The sequence below is a fragment of the Tribolium madens genome, unplaced genomic scaffold (assembly GCF_015345945.1).
Source record: "Tribolium madens isolate multiple individuals breed KSU strain unplaced genomic scaffold, Tmad_KSU_1.1 Scaffold_19;HRSCAF=116;Tcas5.2_LG9, whole genome shotgun sequence".
Lineage (NCBI taxonomy): Eukaryota > Metazoa > Arthropoda > Insecta > Coleoptera > Tenebrionidae > Tribolium > Tribolium madens.
Genome location: NW_025400983.1, coordinates 13,263,907 through 13,283,444, shown reverse-complemented (window position 1 = coordinate 13,283,444; position 19,538 = coordinate 13,263,907). Strand labels below are relative to the sequence as shown.

General features: G+C 30.3%; 1 protein-coding gene across 6 annotated transcripts in view; it reads left to right on the top strand.

Moving 5' to 3' along the window:
• LOC123015952 (RNA-binding protein Musashi homolog Rbp6) overlaps window positions 1–19,538 on the top strand; it is a 301,201-nt gene that overhangs the window by 1,181 nt on the left and 280,482 nt on the right. The window lies entirely within an intron of this gene.

The window sequence follows — 19,538 nt, the reverse complement described above, 5'->3', positions numbered from 1 at the left end:
ACCAATGTATGTAAACATATCATAATAAGGTCCGTCCAGTGACGTATAGTCTTTCATTATATTATGACGTTACGTCAGAAACGTGACACTTATTTATTCAGTAAATTAGTAACATGTGATTGCGAAGTACTATAACCAAAATGGAAAAATTTACGTTACACATTTTAATATTGTCTCCGGATATGCGAATTATCTTTTTAACTAAACAAATTGTTTATTCTTAAATTCTTATCTTGAACCGATTTTCAATGGCCAGCCAAATACCACGTGGAAGCGGCATTTTGTTGAAATTTAGGTGGTATTTGGTTGGAGGTTGATAGTTAGTACACCTCTGATGGCCTATACACTTGCAGAAATAACATGAGGCGTCCGCATCTTCCGAACCTTGGCCAACATTCATTCGATGGAAGGCACTTTGAGTTGGAAAGACGAAAATTGACGATGTATTTTATTTTATTTTTTTGGAAAATAAATTTTGAAAATTTTGATTGGTCTTTTTTATTCTTTCGGTCAAAATTTACATGGCGCGTTTCTACTCTAAATATTATTTTGATATAAATATCTTGACTTTATTTTTGGCTTCCTTTTATTTATTTTGGGCGTTGCTTACTGTTGCGGGAGGGGGACGTTTGAAAAATTGTTATATGGAAAGAACCAAATTTTTAATTTTAATGTCAATGTCATGAGTGAAGTCGCTTATTGTTATTAATTTTATTGTGTCTTGGCAAGTCAAGGCCTGTACTTATACTCAAAAACTATCTCATATTGGCTTTTTTGTGTAATATTAAGGGGAGTTTCATCTCGTTACATCAACGTGGGAGATTCTTCCAAACCCAAAATAAGTTTCCTGAGGTCACAACACTTCTCCACTTTGTTCTTGGTCGCTGATGCGTTTTTCCTTCCCTACTTAAGTCTCTTCCTGCATTCTGTTGCAATTATAAGCATGCAACGAGGCGGTACGCGGTCACTAACGTCAATCCATGTTTTATAATGGTTTTTATCTGCTGGATCGTCTTTCATGTTCATATTCGCTGACAGTAATTTTTCACGGTCGTTGTTGACAAAACGGTCACAAACCTTACACGATTTATAAGGTTGCATTTAATTACCTATTGTCAAGTTTACGATAACAGTACCATATTTTTTCGACAATTGGGAACCATTCCAACAACGCCGACAGAGAATGAAGTTATAAAGACCAACATCTGTGTTTCTTTTTTTTAATTTAACATCTTGAATAAAATGATCAATCATGATGATGATTTGCTTGTGAAGAAGATTAAGGATGTTCACGTATCAATTAGGCGGTGTACGATTTGTTGTTCTAAGTTTTATTTGCCACCTCATATTTTCTGGGATTAAATTCAGAACGAAATACTTTATCTTTTTCATCCGTTTTCTTTTCATATCTCTTTCGTTTTTATTTTAATTAACTAATAAGCTCCTTTTCCATCTTCTGGATAATTAAAGGCTCGGGATGTTATTAATATTGCAACGAACCGCTAAAACGCTTAAGACCCTTACAGGGGCATCCTTTAAATAATAATTTTCTTGCAATCATTTAAATAAATGACCCGAATATTACAGAGTTTTTCATTTTCATTCCAAGTAGGAATGTGCTGTTGGATTCTATTAACAGCAGAAACATTGCTTTCAAGCTTGTCAAAGATGTCGGAAAAAGAAATAATATTGTTAAAGTGTCGTGGAAACTAAAAATAATGTACAACGAATATTTTTGGTGATATAAACAATTTGCAGAAAGAGGATTGAAACCGTATAAAAACTGTTTAATCCATTTTAAACTTGATTGTGGGTATTACTTATCGAACAGGATGTGCTGTAATCAGAATAATATCAAAAAATAGACTTTTTTGATGTAATTGCAAGTCTCTGGCTATTAAGTCTAATTACAAGTTCTTTTCAAGGTCTATTGGAATTGAGTTATAATGTCGACCTAATAAAACAATTAAAAAGCAAAAGCAGTTTCTACTGGAAACTTATTTATATTTAACTACATACTTGATCTAATAATTCGAATTAAGTGACAATTTAATAAATAGTACTTGCGCATTGTATCTACATTGTGTCGCTTTAAAAAAATACATTTTTGTCAGTTGGTATCTAATTGCAAAATACTAGTAGGTATATTGTCAAGAACTATTAGAACCTTAAGGTTTAATTTTCAAACATTGGGAGAATATACAATTTTACTTAAAGAAAACTATTAAAAATGACGTAATAGCATGCATTTGATTCTTCTACTCGTTTTGTAAATAAATAAATGAAGAAAACAATAAGAATGGAGATAAATATTTAAAGCATTATTAGTACAATGACCTAGTAGATACCTATCAACTTAGAATACCTATCAACTTGTTATTTTTTCCACTTACAAATGTACATACACATTTTAGTTTATCTATAACAACACTGTGTGTTAAAATTGTTAAACACTGTGTGTTAAAATTGTTAAACACTGTATGTTAAAATTGTTATGAAAATGTTACGATTCTGTAATAGCTTAATGAGTGATAGTTGAATTTTAAATTTTGATAGAAAACTTTCATTAATTCATGGTCATTCATTTGTGAATCTGAAAGAATATTTCTTTACTTTGTATTAACCGCTATCTAACCATAGGTAGTTTTTCCATTATACTTTACGAGTGACAAAGGAGCAGGACAGTTAAAATTACATTAAAAGAGAAGGAACAATATTTCAAAAATAGTTGAACAAGTTTGAAGTATTTTTAGACATCTTATATAAAAAGGTAAGTTCTCAGTTATTAATATTTTAAAGGAAGTGTAGCAAGTCAAATGTGTGTAGTTTGCAATTCCATTAAAATGTTGGTTCTTGAGCTTGGGCAACACTTTTGTTCAACACTTTCTTAGCAACTCGCAGCGGCTTCACGCTGTAGACGAAACCGATGTTGAAATAATGAATCATTGAGAATGTTGCGCTACAACAAGATAATGCAAAAGAGGAAATTGCAAGTGCATTAAAGTTAAAGTGAATAAATTAGTGTAACGGACCTTATTATCTTCCAAAAAATTATTTAGCAATCCCTAGCTGCTTGCAAAAAGTTGTGGTAGTAACGAGCAGAAAAGCCTTGTCATAGAGTTGATTATTATTTAACTGGCTGAAGCTGGTTTCACTAAACTTAGATTTAAATTAGTCGTCTGAATTGAGTGGAAGGATGATTTGTGTAATGAAGAGATGCAGCACGTGCCTCCATATTTGTGTAAAAGAGTAGGTGGTGCGTACTCGAAGCAAGACTAGCAGCTGAAAATAGGTCCTGGAGAGCCAATGCCGACCTTCAAACGGTTAAATAAATTGTAAACAACACTCGTTGAGTTATTTTTTTAAGTTATGATTACGTAGTGCTTCGATTTCCAAAGCAAGAGTTTGCGACTAGTTCTCAAACAAAAAGTAAATAGAACACAATAATAGAAACTTACAGTTTGTCACAATACCAATAGAAAGTTTTAATTACCACAAGTCAATTCTTTATTGTGCTAATCAGGTGAACTTACCGTGAAAGGCAACTCAAAATCTGAAATGCAACGTTTATATAATTTATCATCACATGCATTAATTTATTAAGCTTGAGTACAGGCGTAATACACTCAGAGCAGAAATAGACTGACTTCCTGATTAATCAAATGGAGAGATTAGTTCTAATTACACTAAGTTTTACAAAAAAAATAATGCTTTTGTTGAAGATTTTTTCATTACTTTAAGACAATTTAATTAAAAAAAATTATTCAGTCAAGTTAGCATCTTAAAATCTAAATGCATGTGGTGGCAGAAATTCGAATGGATCATCCAAAAACGAAGAGAAAAACTTTTTAATTAGTTTTGCCAAGTTGCACATCTAAAATAATATTTTAATTGACCGTCTTGATTCACGGCCCCATTTTAGTGGATCGATGAGTCTCTAGGGTCGAGTTGCCAACTCTTTTCAGAATTTAACTAGTTTGGCTAATAATGCAAAGGTATTTATGACCTCGACAAAGTTTTAATACAGCTATGCAAAATACATTTTGAAATCTGGTTAATGTATATAAACCATCTCTAATAGTGCATCTGTTGGAATGAAAATAAGATGAGAAAACTTTCTGAAGAACATATGGGTATTATTAAAGAGATGGAAGACTAACATGAGTCACAATTTAAATCTAGGCGTGCACCTAAGCGTAATATAAACAATTAGTGAGAATTTATATAAAATCTGAATAACTTTTTCTCCTGGGTATTTAGTAAGAATTCGAGTGTTAAAAGGTTGAAGTTTTTGTTGGCAAACAAGAACCCATGTTAGAAATAATTATTTCCTAACCTCATGGTCAGAAATAAATTCAAGTTTCATAAAGAGTTGCATCTAAACAGTGGGGAAAAACTTGTTAAAGTGCAAGTAATTCTTTGACAACTTCTAAAACTTGTTTATCTTTGAACATATTTTGTCTCACAAATCAAAAACGTAATAATTACTTAGCACAAGTTGGACGGACGACTTTTGCAACGTAGAAGGAATACTAAATAAATTACCTCAGATATTTTTAATAAAAGACTTTTGTTGTATTCGCTATCGCAAATAGATTTGTTTTGTGTTGGCTATTATTTTACACCGCTACCGCTTTGTTTAATCTTTTTTATTATTGTATATTTCAGAATGATGAATATAAAAAATGTGAAAAACTTTGCTTTAGTACATATTTTGTAGAAACACGTCTAAGATTATGTATGTTGTTGTTCATTCAAGGAGAGCCAATGCTTTAAACTAATGAGTCGTGCATGATGCAAGAACAGAAATATTTAGAAGTAAATTCACGTTTTATCCAACTTTTGATCTTCCACAAAGATAAAAGTTTCGTTCATATGTTTGAATCTCCGCATGCTTTAAATTTAAAGTAATGCACGAAACAATGTCGCACATACGTGCAATGAATTATAAGCATTTTATCATCAAAAGCCTTCCACATTTCTTCATGCAAAAACAATTAAGATTAATTATTACACCCACAAAAGCAATTGTGTTATTTCAATTATCTACTTAGTTGACTGTAAAGGTAACCGTAAAAATTTGTTATTTTACGTAAATAGGGAATGTTGTGAGTTAGAAGGGCTGTTAAAAGGGCTCGTATGTATGTAATAAAAGTTTCATTATGGGACTCTCCTACACTTACACATTTATACTGCATAAGTGAGAACAACATGTTCGTTTGTATAATATTCTCTTGTATGACAATTAGACTCTAATTTTATACACATAATGCTTGTATAAATAAACAATATCTCGTTTTTAAAAATACGATTTAGCCGACAGTTGCAGAAACACATACATTTTATTGCCGTCTTTTAGGTTAAAAAGTTTATTTATTTTTTCAGATGCCTATTAATTAAACGATACATAAACATACCATTGTAATCATTGTTCCTGACTTTCCTGGAAACTTGCCATCGCAGGCTTTTTTTACTTCGTTTTACATGCTTCTATTAAAAAGATGAGAGCAAATCGTTATGATGATAATGTACAACGGAGATTAAATTAAAAGGGCAGAACTGTCTATTTTATTGAAATGAAAGCTCTGTTTACATTCCACAACGAATAAGAAATCATGTAATTATTGTTACTCCGTATGTTTTTTTTTCATTCGTTCTTCAAATTTTTTTTGCGGTAACATTCTATTTTGTAGAATAGAGAATACTTTATTGAAATCATGATTTAATGAACTAACTGTAATTATCACTGTTTTGCACAAACTAAACGTGTGCGAAGAAAATATGACTTGGTTCGAATAATTTTTGTACAATTTATATACAGGGTGAATATAAAGTATGGAACCAAGCGGTTTTTTTTAAATCATTTGTCTTCAGAAAATAATAATTAATATAAATTAACGTAATATAAAAAATGTGATCGTATTTTGAGAACGAAATTTTGTCTAATTTATGAGTTATGCGATTTTTTTTAGTCAAAATTGCAATTTATGAAAAAAAATTTTTTTCTTTAAATTAAATATGAAGTAGATAGTTGTAATCCTTAGATCATAACCTTTATGAGAAAATAGTTTTATAGTGGGTTACTATTTAAAAAAAATAAATTTTTTTGTAGAACTCAAAAACAAAAGAAAATTTCGAAAAATTTTATTCTTGATAAAACATCACATCTTTAAAGTACTTTATCGTTCATCAATTAGTTTTTCCAAAAAATTAATAGTTTATGCAAAAAACGTTTGGTTCCATACTTTTTATTCACCTGGTATATAAAGAGGCTTGTCCTGACTGACCTATCAACCCACAGCCTAAACCGCTGGAGACAGAAATTTCAAATTTTTACAGTAGATACTTTTTATAACGTAATAAATAAGAAAGGATTTTTGGAAAATCAACCCCTAAGGGGTTAAATGGGGCGGTGAATTCGAAGTTTTAAAGCTATAGCCATGAAAATTGGTACTTAGGCTTTCGGTTAAAAATAAAAAATACGTATTTTACCATTTTTGGAAATTTCACCTTCAAGGGGGTTGAACAAGGGTAAAAGGTTGTAAAATATTTGTATTTTTTTTAAAGTTAAATTTATGAAAATTGGTATTTGGGCTCTCAGTTAAAAACAAAAAAACACGTGTTTTAGGATTTCGGAAAATTTCATCCCCAAAGGGGTCAAACAAGGGATGAAAATTTGTATAAATATTTATAAATTCGTCATTTTTGAAGTTATATTTATGAAAATTGGGATTTGGGCTTTCGGTTAAAAATGAAGAACCACGTGTTTTAGGATTTTTGAAAATTCCACCTTCTAGGGGGTTAAACAGGGATGACAATTTGTATTAAAATATGTCCTTTATAAAGTTAAATTCTTGAAAATTTGTATTTAGGCTTTCGATTAAAAATCAAGTAATACCTGTTTCAGGATTTTTGGAAATTTCACCCTCAAGAGGGTTGAACAAGGGTAAAACTTCGTAAAATATCCGTGTTTTTTTTAAGTTAAATCTATGAAAATTGGTATTTGGGTGTTCAAAAAAACAAGATAGCACTTGTTTCAAGATTTTGGAGAATTCTATCCCTAAGGGGGTCAAATAAAGGATAAAAGTTTGTATAAATATGTATAATTAAACATGGAATGAAAATATGTATCAAAATTTGTCATTGTTAAGTAATATCCATGAAATAAGACTTAAAATTTTACGGTTTTTAAATAAGTTATAAAAGATGGAGTTTTTATTTTACTTCGAAGTTCATAATAAATTATGTGTTGCTATATTTTGTTAGTAAGTTTCTTAGCCCCTCTGCGTTTTGAAATAGTTGTGGATCTCAAACTACCACGCGAGCGAAGCCGCGGGCAACAGCTAGTGTTTGAAATAAAGGCATATGAATTTCTCGTTTACACAGTTACAGATTATTTAATTTACGACTTCATAAACACCCTTTTGGCCTTAAAATCGCAATTTAAAATGACGTAAGTCCTCAACAAACACGATTTTAATTTTTTTGGCTTCCAAAAGCTTGTTTAAGCAAGCATGAAAAATCCCTTAGATTCTTTCAGGATAAATTACTCTGATCGATATGGTAAGTATATTAAAGTTAAAAGTTAATCAACGTTTTATCTGGACTTATCAAAATAAATTATTTAAATTGTAAATTGATCTACAATTAAATAAACAAACGGTTTAATCAAAGTCCAGCGGTAGCTAATTTCAGTGAACAGGTAGTAAAGAGATAAATTGTAATTTATTTGTTCGAATACTGTCCCAAAATCAAAGTGCTAACTTTAGTTTATTTATTCATAAAACTTCACAACTTACACTTTATTGAAAAATTAAAAGAATATGTTGCATAACATTTTTATTTTTGTAAACGGTTTTTATTTTCTTTTCTGTTTCCGTAAAACTGCACTAGAATTTATTTTTATAGAAAATAGCAAAGTTCGTGTTCATTATTGTTCAAAAACAACAATCATGTATTATTTTATAACAGTAATAATAAGTGTGTCATTTGTCTTGTCAATAAACATTCTCACAGTCTGGATTGTTGAAAATCACACATATGCTTCTTATCAGTGAATATGTTTCAAATTTAAAAGAGAGGTAGGTGTAGCGAGAGTTAAATCCGTTTGAACATATGAGCATGATGTTTTGTACGTTTTTTATACATTGCAATAAGTTTTCATAATTTAATGTTTCTTTTTGTAAAAAAAACTCTAGGTCCTCCACCATCTTTTTTCGTAATCATGTAATCAGGAGTCACTCAAAAGCGATACTTTTTTGAATACTTGTAATTTGTAGGAAAAACTACTTACCAAAATTATTCAAAATTTTGAAAACAATGAAATTGAAAAAATGTTTAGACGCTTTAAAACACGTTTCTTAGTTAGAATAATGTAGGAATTTGTTCTTATGAAAATGTTGTTACATAAATACATAGTTTAATGTATGGGAACGTAGGCTTTCGCGACCAGAGCCAGGTTGAAATCTGGGTCTTTTTGGGTTAGACTTGCTCTTGTAAGCCGGGGCATCTTCAAGACAAGAAAAGGGAGATTATGGCACGTTTTTTAAGTTGACGCGGTTTAACCCAAAAAGACCCAGATTTCAAGTACATAGTTCTTTTATAGCAACTTCATTCGTTTCTTGAATATTTTCTTTTTTTTTTGTTATGTGAAAGTGAATACCTCGGCAAGTAAATAACTAGTATAATTATGTTTTTAAATGGTGTTATTTTTGAGACTATACTTAGCTTTATCTAAGTTGGGAAAGGTAATAGTGTCGATTTTGCCATTATGATGGTCAGTGTTGCTTTAGACATGAAACATAATTTTGGTCTTCATACCCACTGAAAGTTAATGAAATTAGATTTAGAAACGTATAAATCGTTTGCACTATCTAGTATTTTTTTTTCAAACAAGGTTTATCAATTAATTACGAAGAAGACGTCGTTATTGGTTTGGTAAAGACAGTAGGTAAATTAGATTTGTGTAATTATACAATATTGTGTAGAAATTAGAAAAATTACTGTTTTTGTGATAATCTGAGCTAAAAGCTTAGAAGTTGCTTCTGTAAGCTGTATAAAATATCCACATTTATGTTGTTACTGTTTAGTCATCGATCTTGTTTAGGAAGTCACTATTAATTTTCTTCCATTTATTAATGTATTTGCACATTATTTCTTAATCTGTATAGAAAGATTTAAAATCTATGAAACGTGTAAATTCATCAGGAAAATCAGGCAGTCAATTTTGGTAGAGATTGTAGGCAGGGCCGCGCTGGGTACCACCGACGCCTGAGTGCAGTTTATACTGTGCCGCCCCCTTGACAATATATGAAGAACCTAAGTGATTGCAGAATAAAATAAAGTGAAACACTTAATTGACAATAGTCAATAATTCTTCATTTGTAAATAACGTTCGATACAAAAAATACATAAAATTTAAAAATAAAAATTAACAAATTTAATCACCTAAGCAGCCGACACTAAACAAAATAGTACATAACAAAAAAATATCTACGTAGGTACAATACTCGTATTTGCAAAAAAAAAAAACTAAAAGTAGAAAAAAGTATAATGGGGAGATTTTAATGATTTTATATTTGCAAAATCTGTTATAATATCTACTCTACTAGAAATACTCAGTTCCTTGCAAACTTTGGTTTCGATTGAAATAATTGTCAAATTGTTCAACCGTTCTTGGCTYATTGATGATCTTAAATAATTTTTTATCAAATTTAATTTAGAAAAGCTTCGTTCACCTTCAGCCACCGTTACCGGCAAGGTTAACAAAACGCGTTGGCAGTATTAGGAAAATTGTCGATTAATTCATTTTTGTACTATATTCCAGTATTTGAAGTGGGGTGGTTATATTACTTGTTGCAATTACCTCTAATTCATCCATTAAATCTACCGCCTTAATGTTCTTTTTTATTTCCGTCAGTTATTAGTTTTACTTGTAAATCTGTGCAATATTTTATTCGGGTATTTTTATCATAATAATTGAAATCCTGATATAAAGAAAGTTAAAAGTGTCATTATACATATTCTTTTATTAAATTGAACCTTTCATTTAACGACACAATCGCGGTATCTGAAAAATAAAAAATGATTTTAACGAGAACTAAAATTGGTTTATCACCATGTTTATAAACAAAAATTCTCTTTTTTTACCTCTTTCTAATGGTGGAAGCTTCTGGAAAGCTTGGCTCAGTCTCTAAACCTGCAGCTATTTCTTTTGGAGTTACTTCGTCAAATTCTCTCTCTGATCTATTTGTTTCTAAATATTTATTTAAATTTTGCAAATGCTCTACGTATGTATGTAGGTAGTAATGCTAATAATACGTATTTGCAATATTTTGCTAACAACATTAATTTTCGCTAAGATATCGTGTCAAATGACTGTCGAAACAGTAAATGTAAATGAACTGATTTTTTTGTATAGATTTTTATTGTAAGGATCAATTTCTCTAAAAATTTTACAAACTCTCCATAAAAAAAAATTATTCGCGGATGCCAACTATAGCTTTACGGCTTTGAAACCATAGTTGATGTATTTTGTAATTACCAAATTTTTAGACAAAATCTTTGTGCCGCCCCCTTGACCTGCCGTCCGGGTGCGGTGCACCTCTGGCACCAGGGTTGGCGCGGCCCTGATTGTAGGTACTTGTATTTCAACCTGATTTTGTTATTATGGAATAAACACATGTTCTGTTGCATTAATTCGTGAACCAATTAAATTAATATTTGGTTAGTTTTATGCGTTTACATAGAGTTTGATGAGTATACTTACAATAATTAAATTGTTTTGAAATTGGGTTTACCATCAATCAGAACTTGTAAAGTTATAAAATTCGATGGCTAAACATGTAACAGTGCGATAAATTGTGACATTTTCTAAAAAGCTCTCATAAAATCAAAATTTAGCGCGCAAAGTCAGCTTTATTCGAGAAATTCATTGGGTGTAGCGTTGCATGTTAAAATGCTGACCCAGAAAAAGGTGTATTTCTTATTCATTTGTGTTGTAAGCACCCTTATTTATTTTCGGCAAGGCTGCAACTGCTATAAATTATTATTAGATATAATAACGGCTATTATGTCATTAAGTCGATTTTATGTTGGTATTGTTTCCGCGTGACGTCGACGCGGTAGCTTTCAGGATCAATCGCGTGATGTTTAGTGCGTTATGATTTTAAAAAAGGTGGTAGAAATGCGTTGTGCCCCTGGGGCTGAGGCATTGTCTCAAACGCCGGCTCATGCTCTCAGTGTCACACCCGGCCTGGCGTGCCCGCACCGACTATACTGCTCCAGCTCCGCAAAAATCAATAGTGTTCCTACACCCGCGTGAGTTTATGGACCGCTGGCCGCCGGGCACTAGGAAGCGACCCCCAGGGTTATAGCATCTGCGTTGGTACACCTGTCGACTGCCTCGCGTCTACCTTGCATTGCTAATGCGGCCGATAGGTACCTTTCACTCGCGTCATTCATTCATTCGGTGTAATATTACGCATCAGTTGTAAAACGCTTCCAGCCATGTAATGAAATCGCCTCACTATGGATAGACCGAATATCGGGATCGGATGCCATTTCGGCGAGGAATTTTTATGAAAATTCACGGAATCGAAGAATGTTTTTTATTAGGAGATCAAGTTCACCTCAAACTCAACTTTTACCACCTTTTAGAATTTTTAATGATCAAACTGTGCCGGTACAGGTATTCACTCTTATTTCCGTGGGGAAATAAAGCCGTGATTTCTGGAATAATATTATTTTGTAAAAGGTTTAAATAACCGCAGGCTGTTGAGATTTCCTTCGGAAAGCAAGCACAAACACTCTTCCCAACGCATTAAATCTCAGCGAATATCGAGCATGGAACTTTGTTCATTCAATGGAGATTACAACAATGACACCTTATTAAATGTAGGCGCGTCTAACGAAATCGGTTTACAAACATGGTTAAAATATAAATTGCCTCATTAGAATGAAAGTATTTATCAAATCTGATTTTACACCAAATTAAAACCGTTACAAATCAGCCAAACTTTTTCGGTGAGTGAGATGCGCGGAAAGAAAAATAATAGAAATAGAAAAATAGAAATAAATAGAAATAATTTAGTCTCATTTACTTACATTTGAACTAAAACTATTTATTCATTAGATATACTGCGCACGTAACCTTCACGCGCCGAGAAAATTTGGTTGACTTGTACGAGTACTAATAAAGTAAAAATTACACTAGGGAAACATTACTCTTTGGTCTTAGAACTTTGCATCCAAATATGTAATTATAATATCTATGTCGCTACAACTTAATATAAACAAGACACAGTTACTTTTTATTTGTAAAATATTATTGTTCGTTTGAAAAAGATAAGAAATTTTTTATTTTTAGATTAATTTTTTGTGGTGATGTTCATAATCTTACAGAGTCTATACTCTACAACGAATCTTATATATTATACAGGGTGTGCCAGAACTTGCGCCTCAGAGAAAAATGCCATCATGTAAGGTACAGGAACATGTAAAAAATGTTAAAAAATTTTATTTATAAAAACTTTGAAGTTATGAAAGTCTTTTGCACTTTGACTCGTATTTATTTCTGTTGGAAAAATAAGTTTTCAAGTTTTCTTGCTACAGGTTATTAGAAGAGGAACCAAGGAAGCTGTATTCTAAATTGTAACTCTGTTAATGTTATTTGTGGCTTTTATTGGCAAAATTTTTGTACCTTTACTATATAATTATAAAAAAGCATACTCAGGATCATCAGTATTATAATTATTATTAAATAATGTCAAAATTTTTAAGCCTTTTTTCCATGTTTCCGGTATCTTATCTTACTTGAAATTTTTTTTTTGGGGCGCGAGTTCTGACACATCCTGTATATTTAATCTTACACAGGTGTCAGAACTCGCGCAAACATTACCCAAAAAAAACTAGAATATTAATTTTTCAACAGAAATAAATAGAGTCAAAATTAAAATTCAAACTCTCATAACTTCGAAATTTTTATAGATAAATTTGTTTAACGTTCCATTTTTCTCTGTGGTACGAGTTCAGGGGCACCTGTACCTATATTAGTTTGCAACTTGTTGGAGAAATGGAAATGCTAAATTATTACTTGCTTCATGCTTATTTTTATTTATATCTAGATAGACGTATTTATATAATTATAGAAGCTTATGTATTTACGTTCAAGATACTAGATAAAATAAAATTTGACAATGAATTATTTATTTAAGTATGTACCATTACGTTACAAATTTGTTTTTTGCACATTTTTTTCTTAATTTATACTACTTTTGACTACTACACTTTAGTTTAAGTTTCGTATTATTAAATGAGTTGCTGTGTTACTAAGATAAATTAAGCCAAGAAGACGCTAGAAAAAATGTGTTGGGAATTGAATCAGCTTTGCATCTCAAATACTTAATTTTTTAGCTCTTTTGCGTACGTTTGTGTATACAAAAATACGTCAGAGCAGTTTACTTTTGATTTTAGGGTGATTTTTACTTGTCACATTTTAGTATAAAGTGCGAATATTTGAAAAGGCAACTTTGCTTGGTTTTTGCTTTTTTTACTTTTAATTTGTTAAAATTATCGGTTTACTTTGATTTTTAATTTTTTTTAAGATAATTGCTTTTTATTAACAGGTACAGTTGCGGAATTAAAATTTCGGGTAGTATTGTCATTTTCATAATGTGAACTCTAAAACAACCTTTACATTAATAACCTCATTTCTTACTCTTGTCATGTTTATGTCATTTTGACTTGATTACTTTCAAAAATAGTGATTTGTGGCATAATAACGGGTAGGCAGCAGATCAAAGCGATGATTTAATTCCACTTAGTTTAATTAATAAATTTCCTAAGACAGACAAATTGTTTATTAACTATTTTAACAACAAAAAAAGTTTAATTGTCTAATGTCAGCCATGATGATAGTAAAGGGTAGTTTACAGTGAACTTTTTAAAGTGACAGAAAAATACTTCCCGAAATTTTAATTCCGCAACTGTACGTCAAAAAGTTATTTAGTACTAATAATACTCTAAATGTAAACTTATTTTATTCGTAATAAAAGAACTATTAAAAATAAAATTCTTTTATTTGTGAAATAATAAACATAAAAAAGAATGCGAAATTATAGTTGGCAAGTAATTTTGGTATTTGGTAATAACTTTTTGTCGTATTTGTCACACGAAAGGCACTCTACAGAAAAATTTGTTTTTAAAAAAAATATTCCAAGGAATACTTGATTTTTTAAAACTAAACTTATGTTAGAAATTATTTTTTAACCAAGCAGGGATGAAATAATGAAAATTTAAATCGAGAATTTTTTATTTTTTACAAGGGTGGTCCATCTATCTCCGACGTGGAGAGGAAAAATAAATTACTAAATTACATCTGATCAAGTTCGAGTAGAGAAATGTTTTTAGGTTATAATTTGTGTTTTACTTAGGACATGATATTAGTATGTTTATGTAAGTATATCTAAATAATTAAAAAAAATTCAACTTGTCACCATTGAACTGAGATGATTTTGTATTGGACCACACATTTTTCAAGCGTTCTCTTACAGTAATTTAAAACATTAATATTAACATTTTGCTATGAGAAATGGCGCCCTAGAAGAGTTCTAAAGTTCAAAGTCTATTTCTCCCGCTGAACCATTTCACCCGGATTTACCCTATTCGCTACATGCTTTACAGACGGTTTTGAATTAATTAATTTATTGTACACTGTATGGATTCCTATTGCGGAGCTTTTTATTGAGGGTTTCTTTTTCAAACTTATTTGTGTCATTTGTATATCAGTACGAGGTGACCATTTCAGTTGCTTTCAATAGAACTGAATCAATTCATTTGTGTATACCTACCAATAAAAATGACAGATCATTTTACTGAAATTTTAATACTGAAAATGTGTATTTCATGCATATGTAAAGAAGCATATTTACACCAATTTTTATTTAAAACACAACGCCTTTTAAACACAAAGAGATCATTCTCAGGTGAGAATATATCTCAGCTATCTCAGTTATATTTTCACCTGAGAAGTTATACAACTGAGTTATATTCTCACGAGAATGACCACTTTGTGGTTGAAATGCGTTGTCTTTTAAATAAAAGTTTAGTGTATCGGTTTTAAATTGTGTTTGTGTTCATCATTCCCATACCAAGAAGATTCAACAAGAAGTAGATACAGTTGTTACCTTATAATTTCCTTAATAATAAAGGATATACATGGATGGATAGACGCACATTTATTTATTTTTTTTTTCTTAGTGCTGCCAATATTATTTTGCTTTACTGCTTTCTATGAAAATGAATTTTATTTTGATTTTAAATGCAATGTTAGTGTTAACTAACTTTTTTTTTTATTAACTGAATGTTAATTCATAATTTAAAATATATTTTGCGGTATTGATTAGTAGCCTTACATTTTATTTATTTTAGTAAATTTTATTTGTGGAGGTAATGTCGTTAGTAAATGCGAATTAAGGGCGTTGAGATTGTATTGTTATCAAAATGAATTTATCTTTTAAATTAAAATTCTCTCTTTTATTGAGGAAGAACCAGTTAGGTCGTTTACACCTCTAACCAGAAATATCACGAAAACAATTGCTAGATCTTTATTTTGTTTTTGTGTGTTAGTGAAAAGGCTTGAGTAACAGTCTGCACGGCACAGTTGCTTGATCTAAATATTTATGTTGTTTTGCTACTGCTTAAATTATGCACTCGAATGATCTTTAGCTTTGCGGTCAACGAAACTGCGGGTATTTAAAAGATACTCAAAAAGCTGCAAAATTAGAATAAACAATAACACTATTAATGTCTAAACTCTAACAAACTTTTTGAAGCTGATGAAATAAACCGCATCAAAGCTATCCGTCATTAGATTCATTTTATCGTGATCCGAGAATTTGATTTTGACTTTTTACTTACATTTGATGTGCAACAGTTTATTATTTGTTTCACAGGTGATGATGAAAGTAAAATTTGTTTTCACTATAACACGTTTTTTTCTAAATGTGTGAAATAGAACAATATTTTCGACTTCTGCTCATCGAGAAAACATATTTCTACTCTTGTAGAAAACCAAGGAATTAAAAATAATATTACAATTTAATTATAAACTAATTTAAAAATTAATGCAGATATTTTTAATATAATAGTATATTACGTAATAAGAGTTATAAAGAGCTTATTACCTACGCATACGTAATCTCTTTACAACCAAGTAACGTACTATACTTTTTTCACGAGCACGAATATTCTGAATTTTTTACGAGACATATGCGCGCAAAATTATTTGCAGTGTGGGTACAAATGACAACTAACTGTGGTGTATTCTGCTAATTGCTTTTTTCCGAGAGAGTTCCTGCAATTTCTTCTTTGGCGTCAGTTTTATTAATTTTAGTAATGAATACTTAATAGTTTAATCACGTTTAATGAACTAAAATATCACCTAATTTGACAAAAACAATAAATATCAAATTAATATTTGTCTTGACATAGCTACATGATAATTCAAAAAAATCAAAACTCTAACGTAATATACAGCGTGTTCCGTTTTTATTCCTACAAATTTTGAATTTTAATGCTGTACCTAGAATAAATTTTAAATTGATTTTTCTCAAAAACGATATGTTTTATCGAAGCAACCTAAGAGACCTATTTTTATGAGAAACTATGGAATTTAGGATCTTATTGTCAAAAGTGGCAAGAAACTACAGCCAAAATACTTAATGTACTTTTTATCCTAAACCTCTCAGTTTAGAACGCCCCTGATTAAAATTTCGACAATTTATTTTTTAATTCATTTAGGTAAATAGAGGTTATCAGCTGTATCAAATTTTGTAATTTTATCTAAAAGGTGTTCTGAAATATTGAACAAACATTAAAAACGCACCCTTTTCAGGGAGAGTAGATTCCTTACATAGTACTTTTCGGTTCATGTTTACAAGAAGCTTTTATCTTAAAAATGAATATTCTATCACCTATTTTAATTTGTAACATTAAAATTGGAACATCCTGTATATACAGGGTGCGCCAGAACTCGCGCCCCAGAGAAAATTTTCAAGTAAGGTAAGATACCAGAAACATGAAAAAAATGTTTAAAAAATTCTATCTGTCAAAAAATTTTGACATATATTTTTTGACTTTTGAAATTTTTTTTATATTTAATGATACTGATGATTTTTTTTACAATTATTTAGTAAAGGGACAAAAATTTTGCCAATAAAAGTCACAAATAACATGGAACAGAGTTACAATTTAGGATACAGCTTCTTTGTTTCCTATTTTTCCAACAGAAATAAATAGAGTCAAAGTGCAAACTTTAAACCCTCATAACTTCGAAATTTTTATAGATAAGATTTTTTAATCATTTTTTCCATGTTCCTGGTATCTTACCTTATATGGTATTTTTCTCTGGGGCGCAAGTTCTGGCGCACCCTGTATATTACGTGCATCTGTTCATTACGCGCCAGTGTAATTCATAGTTGTTACTGATGAAACAAGCTGATGTATTCTTGCTGTTATACTATTATGGGAGTAGAAAATACATAGTATATTAAAAAACAAGTGTTACCAACACTCTCATTGTGATACGAGCCACACAGTGGCGAGGGTGGGTTTCAAATGCACGAGTATCAAAAAGAGAGGTTGTAACACGCGTTTTTTTATAATTTTTTCTATTGGGCGCTTTTTAAATTGAATTTATTATTAAATTCGATAGTTAAAATTTTTCACATTTGACGTATGTTGTACCTAAATTGCTCGAAAATAGCTTAAATTGCATAAGATTCGGTGAAATACGTAGAACTGCAACAATTTCTCAATTAAAAACGACAGTCTATGGCCATGATGGCCAAAGTATTGCATAAAATGTTGCCAAAAAAACAGTGTCACAAAATTGCATTTTATGCAACTGTTTTACTATCGCATTGAAGTTACAAAATTGAAAGTTAGAATTGGAATTTATTATTTTTGTCGAGTTGTATTTAATAAATTGTAATGATAAAAATTACGAACGTTAACTATGTGACGAAAAACGGAATGTCAATTACAGCTTTAACGTTTTAAGGAAGACATGAACGTGCGAATTTTTTTTTGTAATAAATATTTGAGATCTGTACCATATTCCTATTATAAAACTTACTTTTTTTATTTAATTTCTACAATTAAACTATGTATTTCCACTTAATCTAATAGTCAATCATGAAATAAAGATAATATTTAACAAATAAGATTTTCTTAATTATTGTTCCCAAAAAAGCACTAAACGTTTGTGGCAAAAATTTACAATTTTCGTTTCTTCTAACTTTTATATACAAAATGAAAACAGGAAAACGTAGGTAATAATTCTGTATTATTGGTACTAAAAAAACTAAATTGTGATTCGTTTAGTTACAATTCAATATTTTTTGAAACAAAATATTTTAATATTTAAAATTTCTGTATTTTACTATTACGTACTATTATTTGGTTGAATCTTTTGGCTGCATACAGTCACAAATTTGAATAGTTTGATAAAAATGAAGCTTTGTGTCAACGAATTTGCGACAGGTTAAAATAGAGGCTGTGACAGAACTCGCGCCCCAAACAGTTTGTTCATTAAAGCCACAAATAATATTCAACAGAGTTACAATTTAGGATACAGCTCCCTCGTTTTCTCTTCTAATAGCCTGTAGCAAAAAAACTTGGAAAATTATTTTTCCAACAGAAATAAATACATAGAATCAAAGTCCAAAATTTAAACTCTCATAACTTTAAAATTTTTATAGATAGAACTTTTTAAATATTTTTTCCATATTCCTGGCGTCTTTTTTACCTTTTCTCTGGGGCGCGAGTTCTGGCGCACCTGTAGTAGGTACAGAAAATAAATTGTTTAGATTTCCTGCATTGTGATTTTAAAAGGTTACAGTTTATCAGTTTAGTTTAGTGATAGAAAACTATTGATAATTTGTTCTGTGAAAAGAAATGTAGATGAATAGTATTGAGTATAATAACTGTAGGTCGTACATTTTGTAAAAGGTATTTTGTGAAATAAACGTTAATTTAGTTGGGTAGAAATATTTATTCATGCGTGTGGTTACCGTTTATATTGCGGAAGCTTGGAACTTGATTGTGGGTTTGTGTTTTTTTTTTCTGAAAAATACTCACTCATGCATTTTAGATCATGTTTAAAGTCAGTACATGATGTTTTTGTTTAAAACTTTATTTTTTAATTTTTATATTAAGTTGGCTAACTAAAATAATAAGGAAGGCATCAGGGTGATGTCATATTATTGGTTACAATTCTCCAGTAGGTAATTTTGTAGTAAAGTAGTAGTTTACACACAACTGGTTGTTGTTTGTGTTTTACGATACAATTAAGGAGAACAAATTTACCTGTGCCTGAATATTTCTAAGTACTTAATTTACTTAAGTGTGCTGATATACTTTGTTTGATGTCAAAATATTAGGAATTTTGTTGAAGGAAGTTTCCTTTTATACGAGCTTGATGATTTATTATTAAATTAATGGAATTAAAATTACTTTTGTTGATGATTGGGGATTTA